The following is a 15,312-nucleotide window of genomic DNA, read 5'->3' on the forward strand; positions in this document are numbered from 1 at the left end:
CTCCTTCAAAATTTACATCGAATAATATATAATATATATATATATATATATATACATATATATATATATATTATATATACTATATATTAATATATATATATATATATATATATATATTATTTTATATTCTTTAATTTTTTTTAATTATTTATATGTACTTTTTTTCTTTCTTTTAATATCTTTTTTCTTGTTTAATGGCCAAAGCCTTGAATGACGAAACTCACGAAACAGAGAAACTCCAACTTTGCGTAGCAAAACACTTCAATTGTGACAACAACAAGGTTGATGAATGATTAATGGCCCAAGGTCAGATCAGACTAGTTCTTTTAGTGGTGAGCGTCTAGAGGATCGAACAAAATTGATACCAATGTAATGAACAAAGTTCATATATTGAGAGGAATGCTCTTATACCAATGTAACAACCAAAAGTCGAATACACAGCGGAAATATTTAAAATACTTCAAAGACATAAATGTCCATTATAAGACATGTAACTATATATTGAATTGATGTAAGATATGAGATGATTACAAATGAGAATGAGGGTCCTAATATATACACTAGGCAGGTGCTCATTCATGAATGGTCATGTCTCTAAGACACGCCTCTTCATTACTAACTAACTAACCATTAGTTAATTAATTACTATTTATTATTATTATATTTATATCTATTATTTTTATATGAATTATATCCATAACAGGCATTAACATGTAACGATTATATTTTTTTAAATGGCACGCGGTTGCATATTATGCAGTGGCATAGCTATGTGGTTGGCGTCGTTACATTTTATATGGTGCGTTGTAGTGTGGTATGGCATTTTTTGGTTTGTTGGCATAATTTTTGGAACCACCGAGTGGTGGACCGACCCACCGGGTCGGGCAGGTTCAAGCCCTGACTGTTCCACAATAATAATATGTTGTTTGCGTTTGGTGGGTCGGGCGAATCCGTCAAGGGTGGCCCGCCCACCACGCATTTTAAATATATATCAACCGTTCAAATGTGTTGGGGTGGCGGTGTTTTGACTGCCTGCCACCCTGCTTTTATTAAGTCATTTTACAATGTGATGTCGTTGGCGGTGGTGGCGGGGTTGGTAGCCCACAACCCCATTTTATTATATTTTTGTTTTTAATAAACCAAATAGTAAAAAAAATTGACCTGTTTTTAAGGGTCACAAGGAAAATTAAGTATGCAACAAATTCATCTGTTCTGGTGGCCAGATTTTGTGTGCCAGGATGATGCCAAATGGGTGCCTCGTTAAGAATGCCACTTGGCCAAGTTTGACTCGAACTTTGACCAGCTATAAATTGAGCATACAAACTCGGATTTGAGTGTCATTCACACTGTTGGAATTAGGACGACGAGCACTACGACCTAGTCCTAGTTTCATGTCAATCCGACAATTATTTTGTTGAGCTATTCTGAGCCTTCTTTGACTTCTGAGCATCTTTGGAGTCACCTAGATCACATCGTTTGACAATGTATCTTATGATCACGTAGTTTGGGTAGCATAGGAGAGTGAGTCCATGTGATTTACTAGCTCGGACAAGTGATACATTTGTTGAAATTTTTCTACCCTGAAGGTGGTAAGCCTCTGCCCTCTGGTACTGCTCAATGTCATAGTTTGTTCATCCGTATGTGAGACAATCCAGCTGATGATATCCGTACATAAGAAGGTGGGATACTTGCATGCAACTTTGAATATCCCTAACTTCCTGATGTTGAGATAAATCTACCTGTCCTCTAAATATGCCTCAAAGTCCTTTACAAAAGTGTCTTTGATCTGTTAGCATGTTAGTGTTGTTTCCTTCTCTATAAACATTTGAGTATTTCATACACCGGTAAATCAACTCATTTCTACTCAAATTCTTCCCCATTACCGCTCTCAGTGGTTTCCTTTAATGCAACTCTTTTAGATGCCATGGTAATAGTGACTGCTAGAGAGGTGCTCAACAACTGTTGTACCTATGGGACAGAGAGGGCAGTCATGACAACCAAATGTATTTTGAAGCAAAACAATTTACAAGGAAAGTTCAAGCAACAAACCAGGCACTAGATGGGCAGGATTGCATAATTTTTCCTGACATGGGGGACTGGATGCCTATGGGAATTGCACATTGCGCAGTCCCAACAACCAAGGGGGAAGTCTGATGGTTGAAACTGAGCAATGCGCAGTTCAACCTGGGCAATGATCTGAACTTAAAAAGGAACGCAAAAAATCACAGATATAACCATAAATACAGAGATGCAACAGAAATAATACTTCATTTCATTAATATCAAATACTGAAATATGCTTACAAACATAATGGAAATAAATTAGCTAGGGCAATGGTAGCTTATCTTGAGAAGAGATGTGGTGGCTACATGCCTTTGAAATGATTTACAATGAGTCTCAAGGGCCTATTTATTATTTAACAGTAAGGGAAAACCCTACACAACCAAAACCCTAACCCCAGGAGATGGAACACCAAGAGTTTGTGGGCCCCGTTGTGGTTAGTTGGGCAGCCAACTTCTCGGGGTCGTAACTTGGTCATATTATCTTCATTTGGCGCATACGATACCTTGTTGGAAAGGTATCTCCTAGTACTACAAAATGTGTGGTAGGCCTACAAAAATAGGCTTAATGCGGACCTCAAAAAGCGTCGTTTAGAGGGTCAAAACTGCTCTAGAAGTTCAGGACTCAAAAAACAGCTAAAGATAGTAAATGTTGCAATAAACAAGGAAGCATATGAAATTGACTGAAGGTCTAGGTGGAATAGGCGAGTGGCCATCAATATCCACCTAGATCAGTTCTCCCTCCTTAGGAAGAAATGGTCCCCATTGCGTGCAGAACCTCCATGGGGTGATGAAATTTCTATTGAACCTGGTCCTCAGTGAACCACTTTCCCTGGTGAAGGAGTTGGCTTGCTTTCACAACTCAATATAGTAGGATCCTATGTTAGCAAGTTTTCTTGATATGTATGTCCATGATCTGATTAGTTGTGGAAAGTTCCATGCAGTTTGGGTTTAGCTTTGTTGGTGTGAGTTGTTCTGCAATGTCAGATGTGTCCAACAATGGTTGAAAGTATGGTCGAAGGCAGTCTACATTGAACACTAGGTGCATACCAGGGAACGATGGAATGTTGAGCTCGAAGGCATTATCCCCCACAACCTTGGTGATGGTGTATAACCCATATCAAAGCGGGCGAAGCTTGCAATGGGGTCCAATGAGGCGCTCCTTCTACAAGTGTAGCCAAACTTTGTCGCCCACCTGGAACTTGTACGAAACCCAATGCTGATCATGACACTGCTTGTACTTATCATTGGCTTTGTACAAGATATCACGGACCTGCTGGCGGATTTGTTGAATGTGATCAATGAAGTTGTTAGCCCTACCGGCTTCAGACTAGACATGATTTGAATATGCCTGAGTAGTTGCAAATGGTATGGCCACATCAAGGGACATAATGGTTGAAATCTGAGTCCTACCTGGAAGGGAATATGGCCCATTGAGCTATGGAGAGCTATGTTATAGTTGTGCTATACATAGAAGAGGCTTTCATCCCATGTGCATGGATTCTTCTAGTTTTACATGCACATAATGCGTACGATCATCCTATTGACGACCTTTATTTGACCATCAGTATAGGGGTGGAAAGTTGTGGACTTAGTAAGTTTGGTATCCAACATCGATCAGAGACTTGACCAAAATGAACATAGGAATATGTTGTCCCCGATCTGAGATAATGGAATATGGAATCCAAAAGTACACCTACAGCCTCTTAAAGAAGATCTTAGTAATGCAGTGGCCTCTGTTGTGATACTCTTCTTGCAGGCCACCATAATGTCCATCTTAGAGAATCTATTGACGACTACGAAAACACAGTCGTTGCCATGCTTAGTAGAAGGAAGGCCTGACATGTAATCCACGGGGATGGATTCCCAAGGTCGACTAGGAGTAGGCATAGGAGTATAGAGGCCTTGATTCTTGATGGTTTGTTTGGAAATGGCACAAGCAGTGTAGGATCTAATGTACTTCCCAACATCTTGTCGAAAGTAGGACCAATAAAAATACTTCTACAATACTGCCACTGTTTTCTCTACTCGGAAATTTCCAATTACCCAACTATAGTGTGCCTCCCAAATCATATTGGCACGCTCGCTTGAAGGAACATAGATGTGTCCTAGGTGGCATAATAGCGCATCCTGGAGGTGAAAATTTGGAACTTTCTTACCTTCCAGGAGTGTCTGGTATGTGCTGTCGAATTATGTATTTCTCTTGTAAATTTGTGGCCACCTCAAAGTCTCGTGCCCATAGGAGTCGAGCACAGTGATTAGTGCGATGACTAGTGGTCGGCTGAGGCAGTCTGCAACATTATTGGTGTTGCCCTTCTTATACTTAATTTTAACATGGAACTGTTACATGTATGTGGACCATTTCTGATGGCAATCGTTCTGCAACTTCCCTTGTGTATGTATGAGCTGCAGGGGTCGGTGGCCTGTGTGGATGACCGTTTCTTCCCCCATAATGTAATGCTTCTATTGACAACATGCATGCACAATGGAATACATTTATTTATCATAGGTGGGTAATTTCACACTATGTCTGAAAGTATCTCACTGTGGCAAGCCATTGGATGCCCCTACTGAGTAAGAACTGCACCAATAGCATATTTGGAGGCATTTGTATAAATCTCAAATGGTTGTTGCAGGTCTAGTAATGTGAGCACTGGTGCAAAGTAGAGGCGATGCTTCAACTTTGTAAACGCCTTCTCTTGGTTTCAAACCAAAAGAAATTTTCTTTTGATCCTACCTTGGTGACTTGACTTAAGGCCAAGTGATATGGGAGAACCCCAATACGAACCTCTGACACGTCTTGGTCCCTTCCCTGTTGTAGCAAGGTCCACTTTATGTATTTATCCTCATAGCTCCCAACAGGGTAGTGATACTGCTTGATGGCGTCCCAGAACGAATTCCAAGTGGGTGTGGCTGAAAATAGTGAGGGTGTATTTTTGTCCTTCTTCTCACAGTAGGTTTCCAACCAGTCCTTAAGATGGGGGGCGAACTTTGAGAAGTGTGAAAGTAATCTTTTCTACGCTGGAAAAATCATGAACAGAAAAATATCCTTCTAGCAGATTTAACCATTTATCTACAACATTTTCATCTATCAGACCTTCAAATATGGGGATGTCAAAGTTAACTTGTACCTTAAAGGGTATGTCTCTTCTAGAGTGGGTGCTGAAGGAGATGCGTCAGCTTTGGGTAGCCGTTGTAGGATCTAGGGAAAGTTTCCATCATCGCGTTCCTCTGTCGCTCAAAGGCTACTTCAAGCAATATTTTCAAAGGATCTCCTTCCCCCTCATATTTTTTCTCTTCTACCATGGGAGGTTGTCAGGATTTGCAAGTTGGTCTTGCAAAGGTTCGACCAGTTCGAGCCCTAACTCCTTATATCCCTACCTCATTGGGGACATGCAAAGAAAAACAGAGAAAGAAAGACCGCTATGATACCATTGATCCAAACTTAAATGAGAATGAAGAAAATTACAAATATAACCATAAATACAAAGATTCAGCAAAAATAAAACTTCATTTCATTAAAATATCAAATACTGAAATATGCTTACAAACAGAATGGAAATAAACTAGCTCGGGTGATGGTAGCTCATCTTTGAGAAGAGATGTGGTGGCTACATGCATCTGAATTGTGTTACAATGAGGCCCAAGGGACTATTTATTATTCAACAACAAGGGAAAACTATACACAACCAAAATCAAAACCCTAACCCTAGGAGATGGAACGCCAAGAGTTTGTTGGCCTTGTTGGGGTTAATTAGGCAACCAACTTCTCAAGGTCGTAACTTGGTCATATTATCTCTGTTTTGTGAGTACGATACCTTGTTAGAAATGTCTCTTTGAGTAATACAGGATTTTTAGCAGGCACGTAGGCAAGGGCCTACGACGGACCTCAAAAAAACCTTCGTTTAGGGGTTCAAAACTGCTCCGGAAGTTCAGGACCCGAAAACTGCTAAAAATAGTAAATGTCGCAATAAACAAGGAAATGGATGAAACCGACTGGAGGTCTAGGTGGAATAGGCAGGTGGCCACCAATATCCCCCTGGATCAGGTAGAGGCATGGGAGAGACTACGCATTGTGCAGTCTCAGTGGACAAGCTGAGAGATTGGCTCCTGGAATTGCGCAGTGTGCAATTGGAGCCAATTGAACTACGCAATTGCAGAGGCCAAGCTTGTGGCTTGAGCCTCCAAATTGCGCACTGCCAGCTGTGAAAAGTGAGATTTGGCCAAGGGAAACCCATATCTACCCAAGGGAAGTGTGAAAACGATCATATTTGAGAGATAGTGTGAAGCTAAGTGCAAATTTGACTAAGTGTAGATGAATGCATGTGAATTGAGTGCAATAATTAATCAAATGGAAGGAAAACAAAGTAAGTGAGGAGAGTCGTCGCGATGATGACCATTAGTGCAAAAAAAGGAAAGCTAATGCGACACTTGGGAAAGGAAATTTAAAACTTAAAATAACACTTCTACAAGTTAAAACAATTCAAAACACCAACAACCATGAAAAGAAATAAGTGAAACAACACTCACACAATCCAGACGACAAAAATTGACAGAAAAGTTGGCAAAAGACGATAAAAGAAAAACTCACACCGTAAAATCGACGACCAGCACACTAAAGGTTCCTTAATCTCCTTAATAATTCTAGAGCTTCAAGATCGAATGTGTAAATGAGCTCTAGAATTGTCGATTAAATATATTTGGATGAATTAGGGGTTATGACATGCATGCCTAAAATCAAGGAAAAAGCGACACTTGGCGAAAGTTTCTAAAATAGCACAAGTGCCTCCTCCGGATAATAAAATAGATCCCATTTTTTAGGGATGCTTTTATTTATTTTATTTTTTTTTATTTATTTTTATTTTATTTATTTATGTATTTTTTTATTTATTTATTTATTTATTTTTATTTTCAGAGAACTTGCCATGCACACTATCGAGAAAGACTACACAGTTATGGGGAACTGAGCAACTTTTCGTCTTAGTGCACTGTGCAATTTTTTATGTCAGTGAGGGTTGCACAATTTTTGCGCTCAGTGTTGGGCTTCCTCCTCATGACTGCGCATTTTTTGAGCTTAAGGCTCACTGGCATTTAGGACTGCGCAATTCCCATCATCAAAGCCAGTTACCCTCAAGGATTGCGCAGTTTCTGGGTGCAAGCCCAAAACTATTGTGAGATCAATTTAGGAGACCAACTTGTGAGTTAGAAAATCAAATAAGTAATAAAACATAAGTTAAAATGAAAATATGAGTCTCAGTTGAAGCACGAATACATGGATTAATGCGAGATGATTTGTTGTGGTTAAGAAGGAAGACTCCAAAATCGAAGCATATGCAAAATTTTGGAGGGTGGTTGTAGCCGCTACAATAGGTATTTGCATGCCTCAACCCTCAAGTAGTGTTAGGGTTTTGACCCTCTATAATATTCTTGAAATTCCACACATTACTAGCCCTACATGTGTGATTAATTGGGGCTAATGTGGCATCCACTTGATACCATAACGACCAACAAGGTGATCAATTTGCATGAGTCCTAATTTCAACATACAAATTTGATTGAGGTGATTTCAGTGTGTAGAATAGCATCAAGGGGTTAGGAGCTATGATAAAAATGTTTTAGCCCTAAAAGTGTCGTTTTGTGCCTCTAAATGGCTCTAAAAGGTTTAGACCCTAAATCTCCAAACTACAACCTACCAATAAATGAACCTACAAGCCAATTCCTCGAATTTTTCTACCCATAAAATACCAAATGGATCAAAAACTACGTAATGATCCATTTCAAAATAAACTCTCATAATTCTCTCATTAACTTATTTTCATTTCTCACGTTCTATTTTTCTCATAATATAAATATATATATATATATATATATATATCTATATATATATATATATATATATATAAATATATATATATATATATAACCATATTTGCATCATCTTAAACCTAATACACGTTTCTCTTAAAAACAAAATATTAAAAATGATATGCATTAATCTAAATGTGTGTGCATATGATGTTTTTATAAAACATTATATTTCACACTCTGTTTCTTATATTTCTCACATTCTCCTTCTTCATCCCCTCATTAAAAAACAATAACTGTTTTTTATAAAATATAAGGATTACAATCTACATGTATTTGCACAACCTTCATCATGGTGGCTAGATAACATTAACAAACCCTATTACATTTTTTATGAACACTCAATTTCAATCAAGATCACAACATATCATTTTTTCCAGTAAGAAAAACCAATAGACTTTATATTATATATAAAATGGTTGTTTACATATGTCAAAATATCCCTTCAAATACATCATAATCTAGTGAAATACATTTCTTTTTACCTAGTATTGAGTCTGTTTTTTTTCCCAAGGAAAAATTGTAACTTTCCATTAATTTGAAAAATTACATATAGTAGATGTCGTTGGCATATGCATAACTGTTTGTTGTAGCCATTCAGGTAGTGTTAAAAAATAATAAGTTATGGCCGAGGCCATTTCCAAAAGAGTTGTACATATTCACCACGCAGGGTGTGCTCGATGTGTCTAGTGAACAGAGATATAATCATAAATATATACATAAAGCAACACTGTGCATTAGCTGAAAATATAAACAAAAATTCAGGGCCTGTCTGCCCTAGTATATGCCCTATCAATGTAGGGTCAGTGATAGTATTGATATTTTTCTGCACCAATATGTTCCTGTATCATCCACAGGCCTCTGGGATGTGTCGTAGCCTCCTTGGAAATTTTGTCAGCAACCTCATTGCGTTCTCTGTAAATGTGTTGACATGTAACATAATTAAATTGAGTCTTGAAATCCAAAATTTCATCCAAGATGTTTCTAAGTGAATGTGCATGGAAATTATTGATGTTATTGAACCAATTTATGATGATTTTGGAGTCACCAAAGATCTGTAGATTATTGCAAGAGTGTGCCAGTGCAAAATGCAAAAGGTGCTTGTATTGAGTCTGTTATCAAAGACTATTCCATCATAATGTACTAAGATGTTCACATCTTCACCATATGATTACATATTACAAATATTGGAAAACAAAAACAACATATCCAACAATTGAGAACTAGATGAAGTAAAGTTTTCCACCTCCTTGATATTGATCATTGAATTATGTAGTATAGTTGATCTCCCTCGGAAGGTATCAATGCCCAAACTTTGATAGAGCGTCTGCCATTCCATTTTCATTTTTCCCCAAATCTGCCACTCCATTTTGTTCCCTATAATTATTGTTAGAAAATGATAACGTGGCATCTTATTAAACTTATTTTCTTTGACCTTGATACTTTCTTGTGAATCTTAGCTATACTCTTTATATTCTTTTAGTTAGATTTTTTCATCAAACAATATCAAGAATAAATAACAACAACACACAAATGTAGGCTCTCAGCAAGGGTAAACCCCCTCCAAGGGGAAACCCAAAAAATATTCTCTTCTTAGAATATGCTTCAAATGAGATACAAAGACCCAATCCCTAGATAAATTCCTTCTCCTATTACCAAGTCAACCCTTCCTCAAGTACTTCTTAAATCTACACCAAATTGCTACACACTGCAACTAAATATGCTAGCTACAACACTGCTACTCAATCTACAACTTCGACCTACAGCTCTGACCATGCAACTCCTAAAGAAACCCTAATTTGACCTCCTTCTAGGACCTTCCAAGAGAAAGACAACTCTTCCTAAGGTCTGTAAGGTCTAAACAAAGTTTCCTTTCTTCCAGATACCAATTTTTGTACTTCGTCCTATTGCAACTTGGCCCTTAAACTTTAGCCTCTTCCTGCAACCTAGAAACCCTATAATTTCGCACATGTGAGAGATAGAGCCCAAAAACCAAGAAATTTTGTCCTTCTTCCTTCTTCTTGACCTTTGCTCTCCTTCTTGCAACTACTCATCTATAGATCAAACTGTTTCTTTTAGATCAAACTTGAGTGGGTGTGTCTCCAAATGAAGTCGAACTACTCTTTATATAGCCTTCTCAAGGGGTTGAATCCCCTCCTTTAGGTCGATTTGTGGATCTCAGGGCTGACTTGTACTCTTAGAGATTCGAAGAATTTCTAGAATACAAAAATTATTTTTACAATTACAAATTTCCCCTAAGGGTCTTATAAACATGATGTTGACTCCATTGACTCATGAAAATAAATCATAAGACCTAACAAACCCTAGAACCACAAAGAACATTATTTTACCTAGAATACCATTAATAATGAGCATGAAACCCATGCTTTAATAATAATATTTTTTCTTTTCTTTTTCTTGTTTGTTACATAGGATACATATTGAAATGAGTACAATAATTATGAAGACCAAAACTAGTTACATTTCTCAACACTCCCTCTTAACTAGGGAGCTATTCATAATTATACAACCAATACAACATCATATCTCAAACTGAAGAGTTCTAAAGTGGAGTTGGATTGATAAGCCATGTTATAAGCATCATCATTAGAACCACCATTATCCCCGAGGCCTAACTGGACAAACTCTTATTTATTCAATAGCTTTATGCTAGGAGTCTTTATGTGTGATACCGCACTACCTCTCTAAGGTACATACCGCATTTGGATGTCCACAAGGTATGTCCTTTTAGGACAATAATTATCTTGAATCTCCATACCTGAGTACTTAAATAATATTGATCCTCTTCAACCACTCTTTTCATGGATTCCTATCCCATCCTCAAAGAGTGTTGATCCTTTCCTTTCATGGATGTTATATCCTTAAGGAAACCATAAATGCTTATGCAATCCTCCGTCATTCTCTCTTCGACCCTTGAAGAGGAGAATGCACATGTGATGCTCATCATCACTCCCTCTCAACCTGAGAGTACATCCCTATTCTCCCTTAATCTTGTTAATGGAAATTTGTACCTTATTCGTGAAGACTCATTTTCTCCCTCCCACACAAAAGGAGATTCCTTCCTTCCAATAATGGAAGCCAATGTCACAAGCCTCACTTCTTGTCTTGATGAGAGTATCAACTACTTGATATTTATAGCTACATGGTTCCCTCTTTCTTTTGCATCACTTTTTTTCTTTTGAGGTATCATGGAGCCATTTCCACTCTTTCATACTTGTGACAGGATCCAGGTCATCTTACTCGATCATCACTTTCTACTTTAATCATAAAGGCATTGCATTAAGCCTTCTTGATCTTTAAAATAATCATGAAAGTGAAATTCCTTGACCTTCAGGTTGTCTTCTCGTGCAACTACCCTTTTGATCCAAAGATGGACTCATCTTGACTTTACAATTTCTAGGTACTAGACATTCTCAACATTCTTCGTTCATACAGTTGAACTTGCTGCAACTTTCATCATGTATTCCTGCAACATTTTTTTCCTAGTAGCCAAAAGTAATATGTTATCTAGATAACCAAACCATAAATGAAAATGACTTACCTCACCATGGTGACCTTCTCATATTATCAAAATCCACATTGACCATTTCCACTGGATATTTCCTTTATGCATCAGAGTCACCAAGAATTGAACTTGATTACCAAGTTACAATTTTTTTTCTAGAGATTATACTAGATGTTAATTGATATCAAATACACATTCTAGATAAATTCCCAATATTCTATACATTCTTAAGTAAGTCACATTCTCTTCTTTTCCAACATCATTAATACTTAATCATATCTTTATAACCAAGTTTATTTCATAAGATTCTTGTATGTATGAATCTTATCTAAAGTTTACTTTTCAACATACATTCCTATGCTTTCATCCAATCATATAGATATCCATATATCTCAAAAAAAAATATGTATCCTGACCCATGACAAACTTTCATTCGTTTTTACCAATATGTTTCCACATCACATAGAATACATACTATTCTTGTCATGATGATTTTCCCAAGGACTTTCCAAGATGATGGTCCTTCATGAATAATAATTATCCATTTAAGCAATATGAAAATCTCTAACATAATCTAGATGAGAATTATGCAAAATGGGCTAACATTATATCCTAGATGATTTCTACTAAGTAACATAATAAATTCCGTACATGCTACTATCATATGATTCTATCCCATTATGCTTATGAAAAACATATAATCTAAAGAGAAATCGATATTCATAAAGAACTTAGAAGTTAGTGAACCTTCTTTTAGTAGTAAATATCCTTCACTTCTTGCATCTTTTCGTTCTTCTCAGGTTCTCCCACTTCTTCAACTACATGAGATTCACTTCTATCCTTTCCCTTATTATTATGTTGATTTGGACAGTCCATATTGTGGTGTCCAAAGTCATTGCACTTGAAGAATTGTACCTTGGACATATCTTTCTTCTTGGAATTTACAAACTTTCCTCTCTTCATCTTCTTGACTCGGGCTAGAAAGGCTTGAGACTGCTCATCCGATCCAATGTCATCCTTGACCTTGATCCTTGATTCTTTTAGTATGCATTGTTCCCACAACTAATCAAAGGGGTTTAATCCTCCTTGGAGTAGACACTTGTTGCAAAGTTGCTCCATTTTGGTGGCGATGCATTTAGAATGCATACAATCACCTGAGAACCAATGATTGGTTCCCCGAGTCCTTGCAAATGGTCTCTTAACTGAGAGAATCTCATGAGGAAGAATACCATATACTCATCCTTAAATGTCTTCATTCTATATATTTTTCTCCATAATGGCATCTTTTGACTTGTTATACTTACAAAGTATAAATTCACTAGCTTTTCATACATTTCCTTAGAAGTCTTCGGTTTGCCACAAATGGAGCAAGAGAATCCTTGATTGATTCAACTATTATCCTTTGAGCTCTTACTTCCCCATTCTTGTACTTTTCTTGTTATTGTGTCTTATATTTCTCAAGTTCACTTCCCGAATAACATATCCCATTACATCATTCTGTGAGTATCATGTCAATCATTTTCTTCCATTGTAGATAGTTTGCAACCCCAATGAGCTTATTTCTCTCCTTGCAAAAATAATGTTATACTTAATTGAATAATATATCCAACCTTGATGTATTCAAGACCTTTAGAGAGTTCTTGATGTTTCCCTTGAAATATGTTCCTTAGGATTCCTGCACTAACAACTTCCAAGATTGATTCCTTGCAAATAGACTTTCATTTTTGCGATATCAATACCCTCCTTGCGAGATGGATGTAGTTATTTTTTTCCTTCTTCAATGTAGAAATCCTATATTAGAAGGGTCTTCTACCAACAAGCATTTAACCAAATCCCTTCAAGAGACAATATTCTTCTTTTAGGCCTTGAGAGCTGCCTATCCCTTGATCAACAATTCTTTCTCATGTCCTTCTAGCTACCTTCCTTGCTCACCTTATCTCTGATACCATGTTATAAAATGATAAGTAGGTAGCTTATTAAACTTATTTTCTTTGACCTTGATACTTTTTTGTGAATCTTAATTATATTTATATTATTTTAGTTAGATTCGTTCATCAAGAAAAATCAAGAAGTAATAACAACAAAAGAGGACACAAATTTAGGCTCTCAGTAAGGGAAAAACCCCATCAAGGTGAAAATCTAGAAACTCTTCTCTTCTTAGAAACTGCTTCAAATGAGATACAAATACCCTATCCCTAGACCAAGTCCTTCTCCAAGTACCAAGTCAGACCTTCCTTAAGTCCTTTGTGAATATGTACCAAACTGCTACACATTGAAACTCGATCCGCCAACTACATCACTGTTACTTGATCTGTAACTTCAACCTGCAACTTCGGTCCTACATCTCCTGAAGAAACACTAATTTGACTTCCTTCTAGAACCTTCCAAGAGAAAGACAACTCTTCTTAAGGTCTATGAGGTCTAGTTTGAGTTTCCTTCCTTCCATCTACCAACTAGTTTATGCACTTCGTCATATTGCAACTTGAGCATGAAACTTTGACCTCTTCCTGCAACTTGGAAACCCTAGAATTTCACACATGTGAGAGAGATAGAGCCCAAAAGCCAAGAAATTTTGTCCTTCTTCCTTCTTCTTAACCTTTGCTCTCCTTCTTGCAACTTCCTGCTATAGATCGAAATCTTTCTTGTAGATTGAACTTGTGAGTGAGCGTGTCTCCAAATGAAGTTGAATTTCTCTTTATATAGCCTTCTCAAGCGATCAAATTCCCTCCTTTAGGATGATTTGAGGATCCCAAGGCTGACTTGTACTCTTGGAGATTCTAGGACTTTCTAGACTAAAAATAATTCTTTTTACAATGACAAATACCCCGAAGGGTATTATAAACATGATGTTGACTCCATTGACTCATGACAATAAATCCTAAGACCTAACAAGCCCTAGAAGCACAAAGAGCATGATTTTACCTAAAAGACCATGAATAATGAGCATGAAACCCATGCTTTGATAATGATATTTTTTCTTTTCTTTTTCTTGTTTGTTACATATGATACATATTGAAATGAGTACAATAATTATGAAGTCTGAAACTATTTACATTTCTCAACAAATATGGTCAAAATTCACCTCGCTGAAATGTTCAATCATCATCATAATTCTCTGCATCCAATTTGAAAGAAACAAAGGTTCAAATTTAGGCTTTTTTAACGCCCAATTTATAACCACTTCTGAATCACCAAATATATCCATCTTTTATCTCAACTTATCATTATAAAGACTTACCATTAATAAAGGAACACTATTCTCAAATTTGACAATCCAAAATGGAACATTCATTTAGTTTTAAAGATTTCTTAAATGATCATAAATACAAAAATATGGTAAAAGTAAGTTAAAAATAATAAGAATAAACTACATTAATCAAAATATAGATTCATTATATCATTTTTTATGTATACAACACTAATATTTTTTCATTTATAATAAGTTTATGTTTTCACATTCCATGTACCCACTTTGAGATTGCAGAGGCCTTTTACCACTCACCACTAGTTTAAGAGAGACAAAAGCTCATTCCCACTAGTACATAAGAGAAAAAAAACTTATCATTATATTCATGGTTTTCACTTGCTTAAGAGGTTGTCTACATATAAAGGAGTATACCTCCCCTATCACCCTCAAAACATCATCTTAAAATAGTTCTAAAATGTTCATAAGACCATCTATAACTATAAAGTTCTTACAAACCTTTTCTATTTACATATAATAGTAATAATAGTTCTTGTAAACCAACATCCACAAAAATAACAGAGAAATACATTCCTCACCCACTTATACTCCATCCTATGGAAAAAATCAACATTATTATAGGCCTTGGCATGGTCTGTTCAAGAAGTTGTGTACAA

The sequence above is a fragment of the Pinus tabuliformis genome, chromosome 1_1, assembly GCF_031772625.1.
Source record: "Pinus tabuliformis cultivar Carrire ecotype Pingquan chromosome 1_1, CPIR1, whole genome shotgun sequence".
In the NCBI taxonomy this organism is placed as follows: domain Eukaryota; kingdom Viridiplantae; phylum Streptophyta; class Pinopsida; order Pinales; family Pinaceae; genus Pinus; species Pinus tabuliformis.